This window comes from Abramis brama, assembly GCF_963993115.1.
Source record: "Abramis brama genome assembly, chromosome: 21".
In the NCBI taxonomy this organism is placed as follows: domain Eukaryota; kingdom Metazoa; phylum Chordata; class Actinopteri; order Cypriniformes; family Leuciscidae; genus Abramis; species Abramis brama.
This window is the reverse complement of record NC_139983.1, coordinates 16,944,576-16,959,295: the sequence shown is the minus strand read 5'-3', so window position 1 is coordinate 16,959,295 and position 14,720 is coordinate 16,944,576. Positions and strand designations below refer to the sequence as shown.

The window sequence follows — 14,720 nt, the reverse complement described above, 5'->3', positions numbered from 1 at the left end:
CGGTAAGCTCGGTAAACACTCTCCTGACCCCGACGCAGTGTTGTTGTTGTGTAGGCTACTACACTTTGCACAAATAATTAATCAAGCAGGTGACTAACAATTTATACGTGTTATGCATTATTGCTTTGTAAAATACATTGTGCAGTGAGAATATAAATATGAAATTCTCTGGAACTTAATGTAGCTACTTAAGACGATTGCCTTTCTTTATTGGACAGATAACGTATGGTTATACAAGACAGAATAAGGGAACATTATGAAGGTAATATGATGTCATAAAGAATCGCATGTGCAGGGTAAGATTTGTGAAAGTGTTCATAAGATTGCAAGCGTAAATTAAATTTGCATGCGCAAGAGAAGATTTGTAAAGGTGTAAATCGCCTTTCAAGTGTAAGAAAAAAATATTTGCAGCATTTTACTGTTATTCGTAAGTGTAATTCTTGTATTGTGAAACTGCAACTTCGTGCTAATGCAAAATAAATAGGATCTGTATTCTTCTGACTTCCATTTTTCCGTGCTTACACTTTTGGCACGGTTTTTGCGCACAAATACGGCCAAAAGCATTGCAAGCCTGCAAACAGTAATTTGCAACCGAAAACAACAGAGTCAGGGACTACAAAACAGATTAATTGCGTAAAATAAAACTTTGTGTAAAAAAAATTAAATGTTGCAAATGTCTAAATTACTTGTTGTGTGCATGGGGAAAAAAAGTTACGTCTTTATTTTACCTGCGCTTCCAGTTTTGGCACGATTCTCTCACTCATTGAGTTTTGCAAGGTGACTGGCGTGTTTATTGAACCAATCAGATAAGAGTAAATCGACAGCCAGCGAGAAGCTCATTTGATTGGCTACATGAAGAAGGTGGACCTGCCCTCCTCTTTGCGCTTGCAAAACTCAATGAGTGAGAGAATCGTGCCAAAACTGGAAGCGCAGGTAAAAGAAAGACGCAACTGTACAAATCGGGTTATTTCGGGAACTTTTTTGCCCCATGCACACAACAAGTAATTTAGACATTTGCAACAGCTTATTTTTTACACAAAGTTTGATCTGTTTTGCAGTTCCTGACTCTGAAAAATGGAAGTCAGAAGAATACAGATCATATTTATTTTTCGTTAGCACGAAGCTGCAGTTTCACAATACAAGCACTTACGAATAACAGTAAAATGCTGCAATTTTTTTTTTCTTACAGTTGAAAGGCGATTTACACCTTTACAAATCTTCTCTTGCGCATGCAAATTTAATTTACGCTTGCAATCTTATGTACACTTTCACAAATCTTACCCTGCGCATGCAATTCTTTATGACATCATATTACCTTCATAGTACATTTGTTTGCCAAACTTTTCTATCTAATGCATTGACAATCACCCTTCCCCCAACATAAACTTTAGCTACTGGCTGCAAACAATGTAAAAGCATAATTGCACAATGTACAAATATAATCATATGTTATTTTGAATGTTAGCCATGAAAGTAACTAGTTAATAATATTAATGTAGCCTAATAGTCAAGAAATTAGGAAAAGGTAAAGGTAGTAGGTAAAGTAATTGAGCACACTGACAGTTTCAAAGACATGACTTCACTTCATAAACAGCTTTTGCATTCGAAGGCCCTTCCTAAGGATGTTTTCTGATTTCATAAAGGTCGAAAAAGGGATCTCAGCGGACAGGACCTGACATTTGAATATGCTTTCCTATCTTTATATTTGAGCAAAGAGCTAAGAGTGACTGAACATGAGTGACTCACCACATATGGGAATAAAAAGTACAGATCATTTCATGTTATTGAGAGTTAATATGGCTTCCTACAATAAAATGTAGACATATAACACAGACAGAGTAAACAAAACATCCATTAAGTCCATGATAAATCACTAATAACAAAACAAACATTTCTGTCTGAATATGTGTGTTCACAATCAGCAGCTGGATCCACAGAATAAAAGGAGAAATGTACTGAGGGTAAACAAGCACATTATGATAGTGAGAATAGAACAGAGAGTCAATGCAATCTCACCATGACAACCCAGTACTTATTAATCAGGTCAAATATCAGTAAGAACACCAATATGGTGAGATCATAGTACTAATGAATGCCAGTGATGGGTCAATGAACTTAAGGACATTCCTTTAAGCAGGGCCGTCGCTAGGTGGGGTGAAAGGTGGTGACATTTATAGATCCAGCAGTTATACTATATAGGCCCATGTTGTATGAATAATTATAATATTTATATTAGTTGTATGCCTGAGATTTAAATGAAAGGCACAAAAACATGCAATTTGGTTAAATATTTTTTCCAAATACCTGCTTCTCTTACCTCCCTAAAAATGGTTTAGTCTGATCTAAGGTATACAGGTGCTGGTCATAAAATTAGAATATCATCAAAAAGTTGATTTATTTCAAGAATTCAACTTAACAGGTGAAACTAATATATTATATAGACTCATTACATGCCAAGTGAGATATTTCAAGCCTTTATTTGTTACAGCTTATGAAACCCACGAAATCAAAATCCCAGAAAATTAGAATATTACATGAAATCACACAGTAATTACACAGTAATACCATGGTCATTGAACCAGGTTTTGGTTCTTTTGGCAGTGTGGGCAGGTGCAAATCCTGCTGGAAAATGAAGTCAGCATGAAGTGCTCTGAAAATGTCCTGGTAGACGGCTGCGTTGACTCTGGATTTAATAAAGCACAGTGGACCAAAGTCCTCTTTTCTGATGAGAGCAAATTTTGCATCTCATTTGGAAACCAAGGTCCCAGAGTCTGGAGGAAGAATGGAGAGGCACACAATCCAAGATGCTTGAAGTCCAGTGTGAAGTTTCCACAGTCTGTGTTGGTTTGGGGAGCCATGTCATCGGCTGGTGTTGGTCCACTGTGCTGTCCACTCAACGCAGCCGTCTACCAGGACATTTCCAGAGCACTTCATGCTTCCTTCAGCAGACAAGCTTTATGGAGATGCTGACTGTAAGCCATAATCATCAAAATTATAACAAATAAAGGCTTGAAATATCTCACTTTGCATGTAATGAGTCTATATAATATATTAGTTTCACCTGTTAAGTTGAATTCTTGAAATAAATCAACTTTCTGATGATATTCTAATTTTATGACCAGCACCTGTATATTTACATCAGATGGACCCAATAAAATTGTAAGTCCCACCCCAGCTCGTGAACAGGTGGCAACTGCCTGAAGTTAACAACGAACTTGGTGGAAGAGCAGGACACTGACTGACTGACTGAAAAATGTCAGGGAAAAGATAACATAAATCAGGGTTCCAGAAACGCCATGAAAAGAAGGAGAGGGAGGCCAGGAGAGTTGTTGTATCCCAGTCGATCAAGACTTAAAGACAGTTTGTATTGTTATTTCGCTGGGAATAAGAAAACTACTGTACAGCCTGCATTATGCACCTGACCTGCCGGCTGATGATGTATTACATCAAGAAAACACGAATACAACACACTGCACTTGGATGAATACATTTATTAGCATTATTTAATAATATTACCAGTTCCATATTATCTTTATTAAAAAAAATAAGACAATAAATGATTTTCTTTTTTAAATTTGACTGCATTCTTGTCAATTTCTAAATGTTTACTTTTTGATATGTGGATTATAACAGACAGCATTGTTTTGCTTATTATTTTACTTTTTTTAAATTGGTTTTATTAGGCTATTATTGAACAATTTCTTGCTTTTTGTTAGTTTTTATTCGTTGTAATTTTTATATAAACATTCAACTTTTAAAATAAAGGTTTTACAACAATATCACCATCTTCTGTTATATGTGGGCATCCATGCAGGGTGGTGGGGGGGCCCACATCAATATTTTTTCGGGGGACCCGGATCCTATGGCCCTGCCCTTAAGTCATCATTAACTGACCCTCATGTCATTTCAAATATTTGTAAAAAAAAATAAATCACAGAAAATGAACAACATTTGAGCTGTATGAAAGAGGCTGCATTTATTTGATCAAAATACATTAAAAACTGTAATATTGTGAAATATTAAAATAATAAATATACACAACTGAGGAATTGTTTTCTATTTTAATATCTAAGTGCAAGTCATTGGTATTACTTCAGTCTTAAGTGTCACATGATCCTTCATTCTAATGCTGATTTGATGCTAAATTACTATATCAACTATATCAAATATTATTGGTGCTCAAATATTAATGATGGTTCTTATTATTATCAATGTTGAAACCCGTTTCCGCTGCTTAATATTTTTGTGGAACCAGTGATGCATTCTTTGATTTATATAGAATTTATTCAGAAGAACAGCATTTAAAAAAAAAAAAAAATCTTACTTATCCCAGACTTTTAAACTTTATTGGATGGTTTCAACTAAAATATTAAGCAACAAAAACTGTTTTCAACATTAATAATAAAGTTTCTTGAGCACAAAATCAGCATTTTAGAATTATTTCTGAAAGATCAAGTGACACTGAAGACTAATGTCTGCTGAATTAAAATATATAGAATAGAAAATAGAGAGAGAGAGTAGAATGGAAAGAAAAACAAAAGTGTTTTTTTTTTTTTTTTTTTTTCACAGTGACATGCAGAGAACGATTTAACAACCACATAATTGTAAAATTCTACCTGTTCTTTTTGGTAGATTTGGATGTATCGGAGCAGAGAAATGCTGTAGGGCGTGAGTGTGTATTTTGCCTGCTGTTGGTTTGAGCGTGTGTATCAGGATGGTTGTATTCTCTCTCTTACCTTTTGGCCCATAGAAGAGAGAGAGAGAGAGAGAGAGAGCGAGAGAGCGCGCGCTTCAGTCCCGAATGACTGCCATCCAAAACCATGGGTATTGTAATTTTGATATTAATATTTGTTAATAAAATGTCAACAAAGCAGACAGTGATAAAGAATTGTGAAAAATATCTCAAAATAAATGCAAACTTCACATTATGTGGCTGTAAACTGCATCACTTGTCCTCTGGTGATTCATGAATCTGTGTGAAACTGCTGATTGCATTAGCTAGAATATTATACAGAATAAACATCGATTGCTTGCTAGAATTCTCCCCTGATTCCTGCACTTCCAGAAAAGGCAAATTTAGAGAGAGGTTATGTGACCCCACAGCAGGCATCTAACCTCCTGAATGCAGAAACGGGCCAATCTTCACTGTATGATCCTTATTATATGCTTATACTGGACTGGCGCTCTGCAGAGAGGTAACAGATACACACACTTGCATATATACATTCAGGGAAAGAACTGTTTAGTGCTGCTGTCTGAGGTCAAGATAAGTGTTGGTAATAGCGTGTGTATACTGTGGCTATTCTACAGGGGCTATTCTGCTTTTCACTCTCTACCCCTTCTTGTGCACCCCTTGCATGGTCCTACTGGAGTCAGAGCGTCGCTCCCTCACCATCTATCCTTCTGAAATCCTGGAGGTGGCGCTGTACCAGGACTCTGCCTCACAGGCACATGACTACTGTATCATCAAAAACCTCCACATCACACATGTGCTCAATGCCACAGCCGAAATCTTTGATTCCTTCCCGAGTGTTTTACGTTATCTTCGGCTACGGCTAAGTGATGGTGCGCAGCAGGATCTTCGGCAGACCCTTCCAGAAGCTTCTCGGTTCATCGCTGAGGCTTTGCGGGGGGCACCAGGCGGCCAGGTGTTGGTGCACTGCAGCCTCGGTCGGACTCAGAGTCATAGCACTGTGCTCACGTTAGGATTCCTGATGGAGCGTTGCCGTTGGTCTCTGCTACATGCTTTTCATTGGCTGAAGGAAAGGCGAGCTTGCGCTGCCCCAAACGCTGGCTTTCTTTGGCAACTCTCTGACTATGAGGAACTGCTGTTTGGCCAACGGCTCACCTCACTGGATGACATCCGTCTCTAAGAGACACTTAGGGAAAATATAGTTACACAGGAAGAAGGAATCCTCTTCACAGACTTATAGCTGGTTGGGTTAATGATCTTGATTAACAAGAATATCACCACTCAAGCTTTATATGACGAATCAAACACAAACCTCTATTAATCTAACACAAATGGAATTCAAATGGCTTTATTGCAGCCTCCTAAGCCCTATTCGGACTGGACTAGTTTAACATGGAGAGGTGGGGTAAAGTAATAATTACCAGAGCATCTGTTTGATTTTAGTCCCGTCCGAATATGCAATCTAAGTAATCATTATGGGCAATGTCATAAAGATTACGGCGACTTTTACCTTCAGTAAAAAGGTCCGGAAAAATGACCTCAGGTAATACCAGAGCCTGTCTACGGAGAGCCTGGCCACTCCCTATTAAGTCCTATTGTACCGAATTTTGGTTGTAGTTCCACCAGAGTTCCACTGGGGGCGATCGCCCATGAGTGCAAAATGAATGGGAGTCTATGGAGCTAGACGGCTAAATTGGTCTCTTTCACCCGATTGCCATTGAGAAATCTCAGATTTGATTGTAGGTTTTGCAAGTTCAACATGGGTTATAGGTCAAAAGTTGAATGATCGATTTCTTACAGGTTGAGTTGTTGTTGCCCATAATACGCCAGCATTCTGCTAATGAACGCTGATTGGTCAGTGAAGGACTGATTACGACCAGAGATACCGCTTGATGGCATCGTGGCATCCGATGCGGGAACAGAAACAAACAAAACAAAAACTCTTCTAGCACGTGTATTTACTTGTGTCAGCTGTATTGTCGATGCCTCGAGAGAAAAGAAAGTGCAGAGCACGAAAGCACCAAAGTGACTGAAGGATTGCCGTAAAGCAGTATCTCTGGTCGTACGATGTGTATGACGTCATTGACATTTTGAAAGACTTTTTAAAGCAAATAAGTGACTCTAAAAAATCTAAAACCCAACAATGTGTAATTTCTTTGCATCTCCTTTCGAATAAAACATTCAAATTACTAGACAAAAAATTATATCCTGAGAAAAGTGGATTTTGAGGGGTATAGCGCCATAGACCTCCATTCATTCTGCACTTGTCCTGTGAGCGCCCTCATATGGAACCAGAGTGGAACTGCAACCAGTTCAGAAGCCGGAAGTTTACTGAGAGTGGAACTTCTCCCCTTATTAGACATTCTCTGGTAATACTAATCCCGTGCCGCTGCAAATATGTACGTAAATATTTAGTCATTTCCTGTTTAAAAGTAGTTTTCCGCGGGTTTTCAAGTATGGAGACGCTTGAAAAGGCAATCAGTTTTTTGAACGATACCCAGCCCTAGTTTTAATGGCATACTAACTTGCGAATGTCCACTGAATGTCCAATGTAGTGTGGTAACCAAGATAGGGACCGTCTAAAAAGTTGTAATATTTTTTCATTGTGTGCAAACAGACAACTACATTTTAGCCAACTACAGCTTTACCAGCAAATATCTCTCACATTGTGTTCTAATGCTATTGATTGTCCTTTAGCAACAATAAAAAGTGCATTATAATGATAGGATAGGAAACCTGCCTCACTGCACACATACTGTACACAAATATTTTTAGAATCAAATTACATTAATTCACCAAAGGATTTTTTTATTATCCAAAGGTTGTAGCATGTTCCTATTGACCAGACTGACTTACTTCAGGTGAAATTTGGACCATACCTCCCTTACTGTACCAACAATAATCAAATATGTTTATGAAACAATTACTGTAATTCCTCTAAATAATTTTTTCGTGTTCCAAAGGCTGTAGTGCTTTCCTAATGACCAGACTGACTTACTACAGGTGAAATTTTGACAATACCTCTCTTACTGTACATACAGCACACGCAAATTCATATGGAAAAATTACAGTAATTCACCTAAAGTGTTTTTTCATGTTCCAAAGGCTGTAGTACTTTCCTAGTGACCAGACTGACTTACTACAGGTGAAATTTTGACAATACCTCCCTTACTGTACCAACAATAATCAAATATGTTTATGAAAAAAATACTGTAATTCACCTTAAGTATTTTTTCATGTTCCAAAGGCTGTAGTGCTTTCCTAGCGACCAGACTGACTTACTACAGATGACATTTTGACAATACCTCCCTTACTGTACATACAGCACACAAAAATTAATATGAAAAAATTAAAGTAATTCACCTAAAGTATTTTGTCATGCTCCAAAGGCTGTAGTACTTTCCTAGTGACCAGACTGACTTACTACAGGTGAAATTTTGACAAAACCTCCCTTACTGTACAATTATCAAATATCTTTATGTGATAAACATATTATTACATGTGTTTATTACATATGTTTATGTAATAAACTGTAATTCACCTATAGTGTTTTTTTTATATATTCCAAAGTTTGTAGTACTTTCCTAGTGATCAGACTGACTTACTACAGGTGAAATTTTGACAATACCTCCCTTACTGTACGTACAATAATCAAATATGTTTATGAAAAAATTACTGTAATTCACCTAAAGTATTTTTCCATGTTCCAAAGGCTATAGTGCTTTCCTAGTGACCAGACTGACTTACTACAGATGACATTTTGACAATACCTCCTTTACTGTACATACAGCACACAAAAATTCATATGAAAAAATTAAAGTAATTCACCTAAAGTATTTTGTCATGTTCCAAAGGCTGTAGTACTTTCCTAGTGACCAGACTGACTTACTACACGTGAAATTTTGACAATACCTCCCTTACTGTACGTACAATTGTCAAATGTTTATGAAAAAATTACTGTAATTCACCTAAAGTATTTTTTCATGTTGCAAAGGCTGTAGTGCTTTCATTGTGACCACACTGACTTACTACAGGTGAAAATTTGACAATACCTCCCTTACTCCCTTATTATTACGATAAACATATTATTACGTGTTTATTACATATGTTTATGTAATAAACTGTAATTCACCTATAGTGTTTTTTTTTATATATTCCAAAGTTTGTAGTACTTTCCTAGTGATCAGACTGACTTACTACAGGTGAAATTTTGACAATACCTCCCTTACTGTACGTACAATTGTCAAATGTTTATGAAAAAATTACTGTAATTCACCTAAAGTATTTTTTCATGTTGCAAAGGCTGTAGTGCTTTCATAGTGACCACACTGACTTACTACAGCTGAAAATTTGACAATACCTCCCTTACTGTACCAACAATAGTCAAATATGTTTATGAAAAAATTACTGTAATTCACCTAAAGTATTTTGTCATGTTCCAAAGGCTGTAGTACTTTCCTAGTGACCAGACTGTATTAGTACAGGTGAGATTTTGACAATACCTCCCTTACTGTACATACAGCACACACAAATTCATATGGAAAAATTACAGTAATTCACCTAAAGTAGTTTTTTAATGTTCCAAAGGCTGTAGTACTTTCCTAGTGACCAGACTGACTTACTACAGGTGACATTTTGACAATACCTAATAATACTGTATTACATAATAATATAATACTGTAATTCACTAAAAGGGGTTTTGTTTGTTTAAGGTTGTAGTACATTAATAGGGGCTACCGCTACATTATTATTAACAGTAGTGACTGAACATGTACTGTACTGGTGCAGCAAATCTGACAGATAATGAACAGTAAGATCATGGAGGCATTCAAGATACTGTACAGTGCACTGTTTTATTTCTATTATCTTTCTAATTGTTCATGGAATACCACTGGGATTATACATAAAAGTTGTAATTAATTCCTCGTGGTTAGAGTAATATTTCAATATCACCTCTTCAAAATTTTGCTGTTGTTGATCCTCTCTTGGTTTAAGTTGTTCTTATATTATCATAAACCCTTTAACTGATTGTTTTGTCAAGTACTTTTTACTTTACTATATTTTCTTTTAGTGAAGTGACGTAAAAGTTTAAGTAAAACAAATGTGTGTGTTTGAATACAATTTTTTCAAATGTTTTCAGTCAGGACTGCTTTGGGTAAACAAAAATATTTAAGCAATTGAACATGTTATTTAATATTTATTCATTGCATTATGTAATTGGTTTGTCACAGTGTCTGGTTTATGTTCTTTGGGTCACCACTAGATGTCCTCCTTCCTCACGGTGTCCAGCACACTCTTGAACTACATTCCCCATGATCCTTGTCTTTTCATTGCACTCAGCTGTCCCTTATCACTGATCATTGCACTCAGCCTGTTTCCCATTATCATTGTCATTTCCCTGTGTATTAATACCCTGCCTGTTTAGTGTTTGTTACGGAGTCCTTGTTGTATGTAGCACGCCACTTCAGAGTTCTGTTCTTGTCTGTTTGTATTGTTCTTGTTGGATTGCTTCTTTGGTTTTGACCCCTGCCTGGACTGTTTGTGAGTAAGGATTTCCCTATTAAACATTTCATACTGCACCCTTGGATCTTTCCCTTCTTCCCGAGTGTGGATCGTGACATGGTTAACACACATAACTGTTAGTGGTTTGTTACATAATTAATCCTTGTCATGTTTACCAAAGTGAACAGTGCCAAAGATGGTACCCAATGTATGCTGCATTGGACTATCACCAGACAAACTACCTGGAAAAGATGCCCAATGGTTGTGCTCACTGTGTACCTTAAACAGTGGAACATCATTAAAGAATATCTGCTGAAACTTCTGCTTTTTTGTCCTTGTTGCAATATGGATTACCACTGTATATCTGTATTTTGGGACTTACAGTTAAAGACCCAAGGACCAGATATGATTTATTAAGACCAGGAGTTAGAAGTGCAGTCAATTTAAGACAAGAGTCAGAATTATAATAAATTAAAGGAAATTTTACTGAAGACAGTTTGCAGTTTCTTCAGGCAGAAGTCAGCTTCAAGAATCACAAGGAGTGATTACTCCAGTGATCAAAAGTAGGCCGCTTCCCCTTACATTGACAAAAATCACAGCAATTATACCCTTCACCAAGGTCTAAGCTTTGTCATTGCTTCAGGTTGAATGATTCTGATTGGCTAATAAATAATCACACATTTTCTACACATAGATAGACTGAAGCATATCTCCATCAATTATGCGGCTGACATTCGGACCCTGAATTTAGACATGTCGTGACCTTCCACACTTGTAGTGATTGTAATGAATTGTAATTGGACCAAATTTTGAGTCTCTAGGGCCAACTCTATAGCGCCACCACCAGTTCAAAAATTCAACATTAAAAGTGTTATAGCTTTTGAACCCTTTGATCTAGATGTGAATGTAAATAGATGTAAAATGAAACTTAGTACACCTGATTCCACTCATTATGGTAATCACAATCAATATCTTACATTAAGACTCCACCCATTACAGTAGTGGCCATTTTGAAAAGTACAGTGTTCAGTTTTTTTGCTACTCCTCATTCAAATTTTGTTCAGTTCTTACGAAAATTTGCTCAGATGATCTTTGGACCGAGCCACACAGAAGTGACTGAACAGATTTTTGATTTTCGTTACCGTTCCCGATATATTTTTCTCCAAATTTGACCTGTATTTGTTGCCTTATGCTAGTTAGCTTAGCATGCTAATTGGTTAGCATGCCAACCAGATGCCATTCTTTCTAATGTGGCTCTTCAACTATCAGGCTAACCATAAATTACATTAGCATTAACATAAGTTAGCTTGCTAATCTGGTTAACATGCTTTTGTGTGCTCATTCTTACACTTAAGCCTCTCCTCAGCAGCTCGGTAAGACAGCGTCAACTGACTGGCGCAAGCTGCTAAACCACGTGCCACGTGCCATGAGCCCCGAACCATTCCGGTTGTGGGTTTGAATCCTGTGTGGCACATTCCCAGGCCGCAAGAGGTATTGTGGTGGAAAAGTTGCTTCTGTTCCAGACATGGTGTCTGTATGTGAATGAACTCGATAAATACAACATGCAGCAAATTTATACAAAAATTATTCATTTTGAATTGCTTCTCACTTGAACTATGGACCTTCTTCATCTTGCCAAAAATGCCACTTCCCAGTGGCGCAGTAATATGAGTGACGGGTATCTGACCCAGAGATAATGGGTTTGAGCCCCGTGTGGGATGATTTAAAAAAATTGTGTGTCATGTCGATTCCTTTATTATTCAACTTTGTACTAATCTTTCTTCCTCTTGGATTAGAAATAAGTATGTCTTGTTCATTCTGTGTTCATTCTCATCTGAACTTCTGTTCAGTTTGAGTTCATTTTCACCTATACTTCTGAACCAGCTCTTTTTTTCTTCAATTTCTGCTGTTTTTACTCTTCCTGCTCTTGCTGCTGCTTCAGGGGCTTGGCCCCGTATCGCTGCTTGCAGCTATATTTCCACTTGTTCCTTAACCTGTAACCAAGAATACTAACACACACAGACACAGTTTCTTCAAGATTGGATTTGGTGAGGAGGAGAGTCTTCTCAAAACATCAAGATAACATGTTCTTTCTCTCAAGGAGAGGATACTTTAAATCTAACTGTAAAGTAAAGACTTTAACTAAGAAATGGTCTCTCAACTATAGGTTTCAATGACTCCTGAGACCATTGCTATCACGGTAGCCTAGAAAAGCAGATGGATGTAGTGACACCTGTTAAAGAAGTCCATATTTTATCTCTGGAAGCCGGGCTAAATGAGCAAGCACTGTTACTGCATTCCTGGCATGGGCCAGACCCTTCAGTTACACCTCAGATATCAAATACAGACATTTAAAGGATACATGAAATAACATTTTCGATAATCACACTGGTAATTTCTATAACAAAGTAAAATCTCATAAGCCTATAAGTCATTCAGCTCATTTGATATTTAGAAGGAAAACTATTGATTAATACCTTGATTATAATCACTCATTAGATATACATTGAAGCAGCAGTGTGTTCCAGAATCCACTTCTTCAGGACTTCATAACAAAAACGTAACTTGGATCATTACAATAAGGGTGTTGCTTATTTATAACGTTGAAAATATGATTAACCTAAAATATTTGCATTTTTTTTAATCAATGAAAGAAATGTGTTGTACAAGGAACAGAAGTTCTAATACCTACTTTTACCTAATACATTTATCAAAGTTAATTGAGTAGAGTGATCACTAGGAACATACTATAACCTTTGGAACATGAAAAAAGGTGAAATTACAATAATTTTTTCATAATAATATGTTTGTACTATACTTACAGTAAGGTAGGTATTGGCAATATTTAACATGTAAGTCAGTCTGATCACTAGGAAAGTACTACAACCTTTGGAATATATAAAAAACATAGGCGAATTACAGTTTATTACATAAATATATGTAATAAACACATGTAATTATGTTTATTACATAAATATATTTGATAATTCTACAGTAAGGGAGGTTTTGTCAAAATTTTCACCTGGAGTAAGTCAGTCTGGTCACTAGGAAAGTACTACACTCTTTGGAACATGAAAAAATACTTTAGGTGAATTACAGTAATTTTTTCATAAACATATTTGATTATTGTATGTACAATAAGAGAGTTATTGTCAAAATTTCACGTGTAGTAAGTGAGTCTGATCACTAGGAAAGTACTACAGCCTTTGGAACATGAAAAACTACTTTATGTGAATTACAGTAATTTTTTCATAAACATTTGATTATTGTACATACAGTAAGGGAGGTATTGTCAAAATTTAGTTGAGTAAAGTTGGCAATAAATTCACAGATTCGAACTTCACGGATCAATAACTCGTGAGCTAAGCATTGTTACTACACAAATAACATTGTTTTAATAATGTTCTAATAATTTCCCTCAAAACGATCTTTATACAAAATACATTGATCTCTATATGCGCAATAATATAATAATATATTATTATAATTATATTATATATAATAACACCTATATTCTAAGCCTTATGAGTGTTGTATTTGTATTTTGTGTGTATCTGTTTCTGTGCTCTTATTATTCTTTCTCTCGTTAGGCTCCGCCCCTGCGCACCTGTGCCCCGTTGCTCTAATGCAGAGAGATTAAATCCTGCTTCAATCCTGCTCCTGGAGGGCCACTGTCCTGCAAAGTTTAGTTCCAACCCTAATCAAACACACCTGAATCAGCTCATCAAGCACTTCAGAATCGCTTGAGCGGGTAAGCAACATAAAAAGACACGCGAGGCATCTCTATATGATGTCTATGCGTATATCCACACAGGTGTGGTGAATATTCCGGTTACTCGGTGTGAATAGTCCGGACGTAGGACCCCATTAGTATGCCAGTAGTATGCCTGATCTAAATCTGTTCTCGCGATAACTTGTAGCTAACGTGAGCTGTTTTTATTCACCACAGGTGTGGTGGTGAATAATCCGGTTACTCAGTGTGAATAGTCCGGACGTAGGACCCCATTAGTATGCCAGTAGTATGCCTGATACACCGAAGTAACCGTATTATTCACCACACCGGCTCCAGGTCTGCAGCCTCCCCATATAGGAGTAACCCGGCTTTAATTAGCCTAGCCTTATAATAAATGTTTAAACTGCACTTTGCCTCGCGTCTTTTTATGTTGCTTACCCCTTTTCCAACGAGCATTTTAAAAACAGGGGTTCGTAACATCTTTGACAAAGATATCGTTTTAGTAACTCAGTATTTTTATTAATGTTTAAATGGTCTAATATTTGTGAATTTGATTATGTAGCCTACTTATCCATTTTCTTTCTTACTCTGTGGTGCTGTGAACCTAATTCTATTCCCAGGACATTTTTATAGCCTACAATTTATAATCGTTTAAATATTGATTGCAAATTATGGAAATCGACCCAAACAATCTGTAAAATAGTTTAAATGTGCCTTATACATCACATTCCGTGGCTGTTATTGGTTCATCATTACCATCATCAGTAACAAGATTAATATTCTTTATTTACA

General features: G+C 36.6%; 1 pseudogene across 1 annotated transcript; it reads left to right on the top strand.

The window, feature by feature from the left end:
• The first annotated feature begins 852 nt into the window (after positions 1-852).
• LOC311071762 lies at positions 853-5,873 on the top strand (annotated as a pseudogene). The gene is made up of 3 exons: positions 853-933; positions 5,038-5,195; positions 5,311-5,873. The product of its transcript is annotated as an uncharacterized misc_RNA (transcript).
• Positions 5,874-14,720: the final 8,847 nt, after the last annotated feature.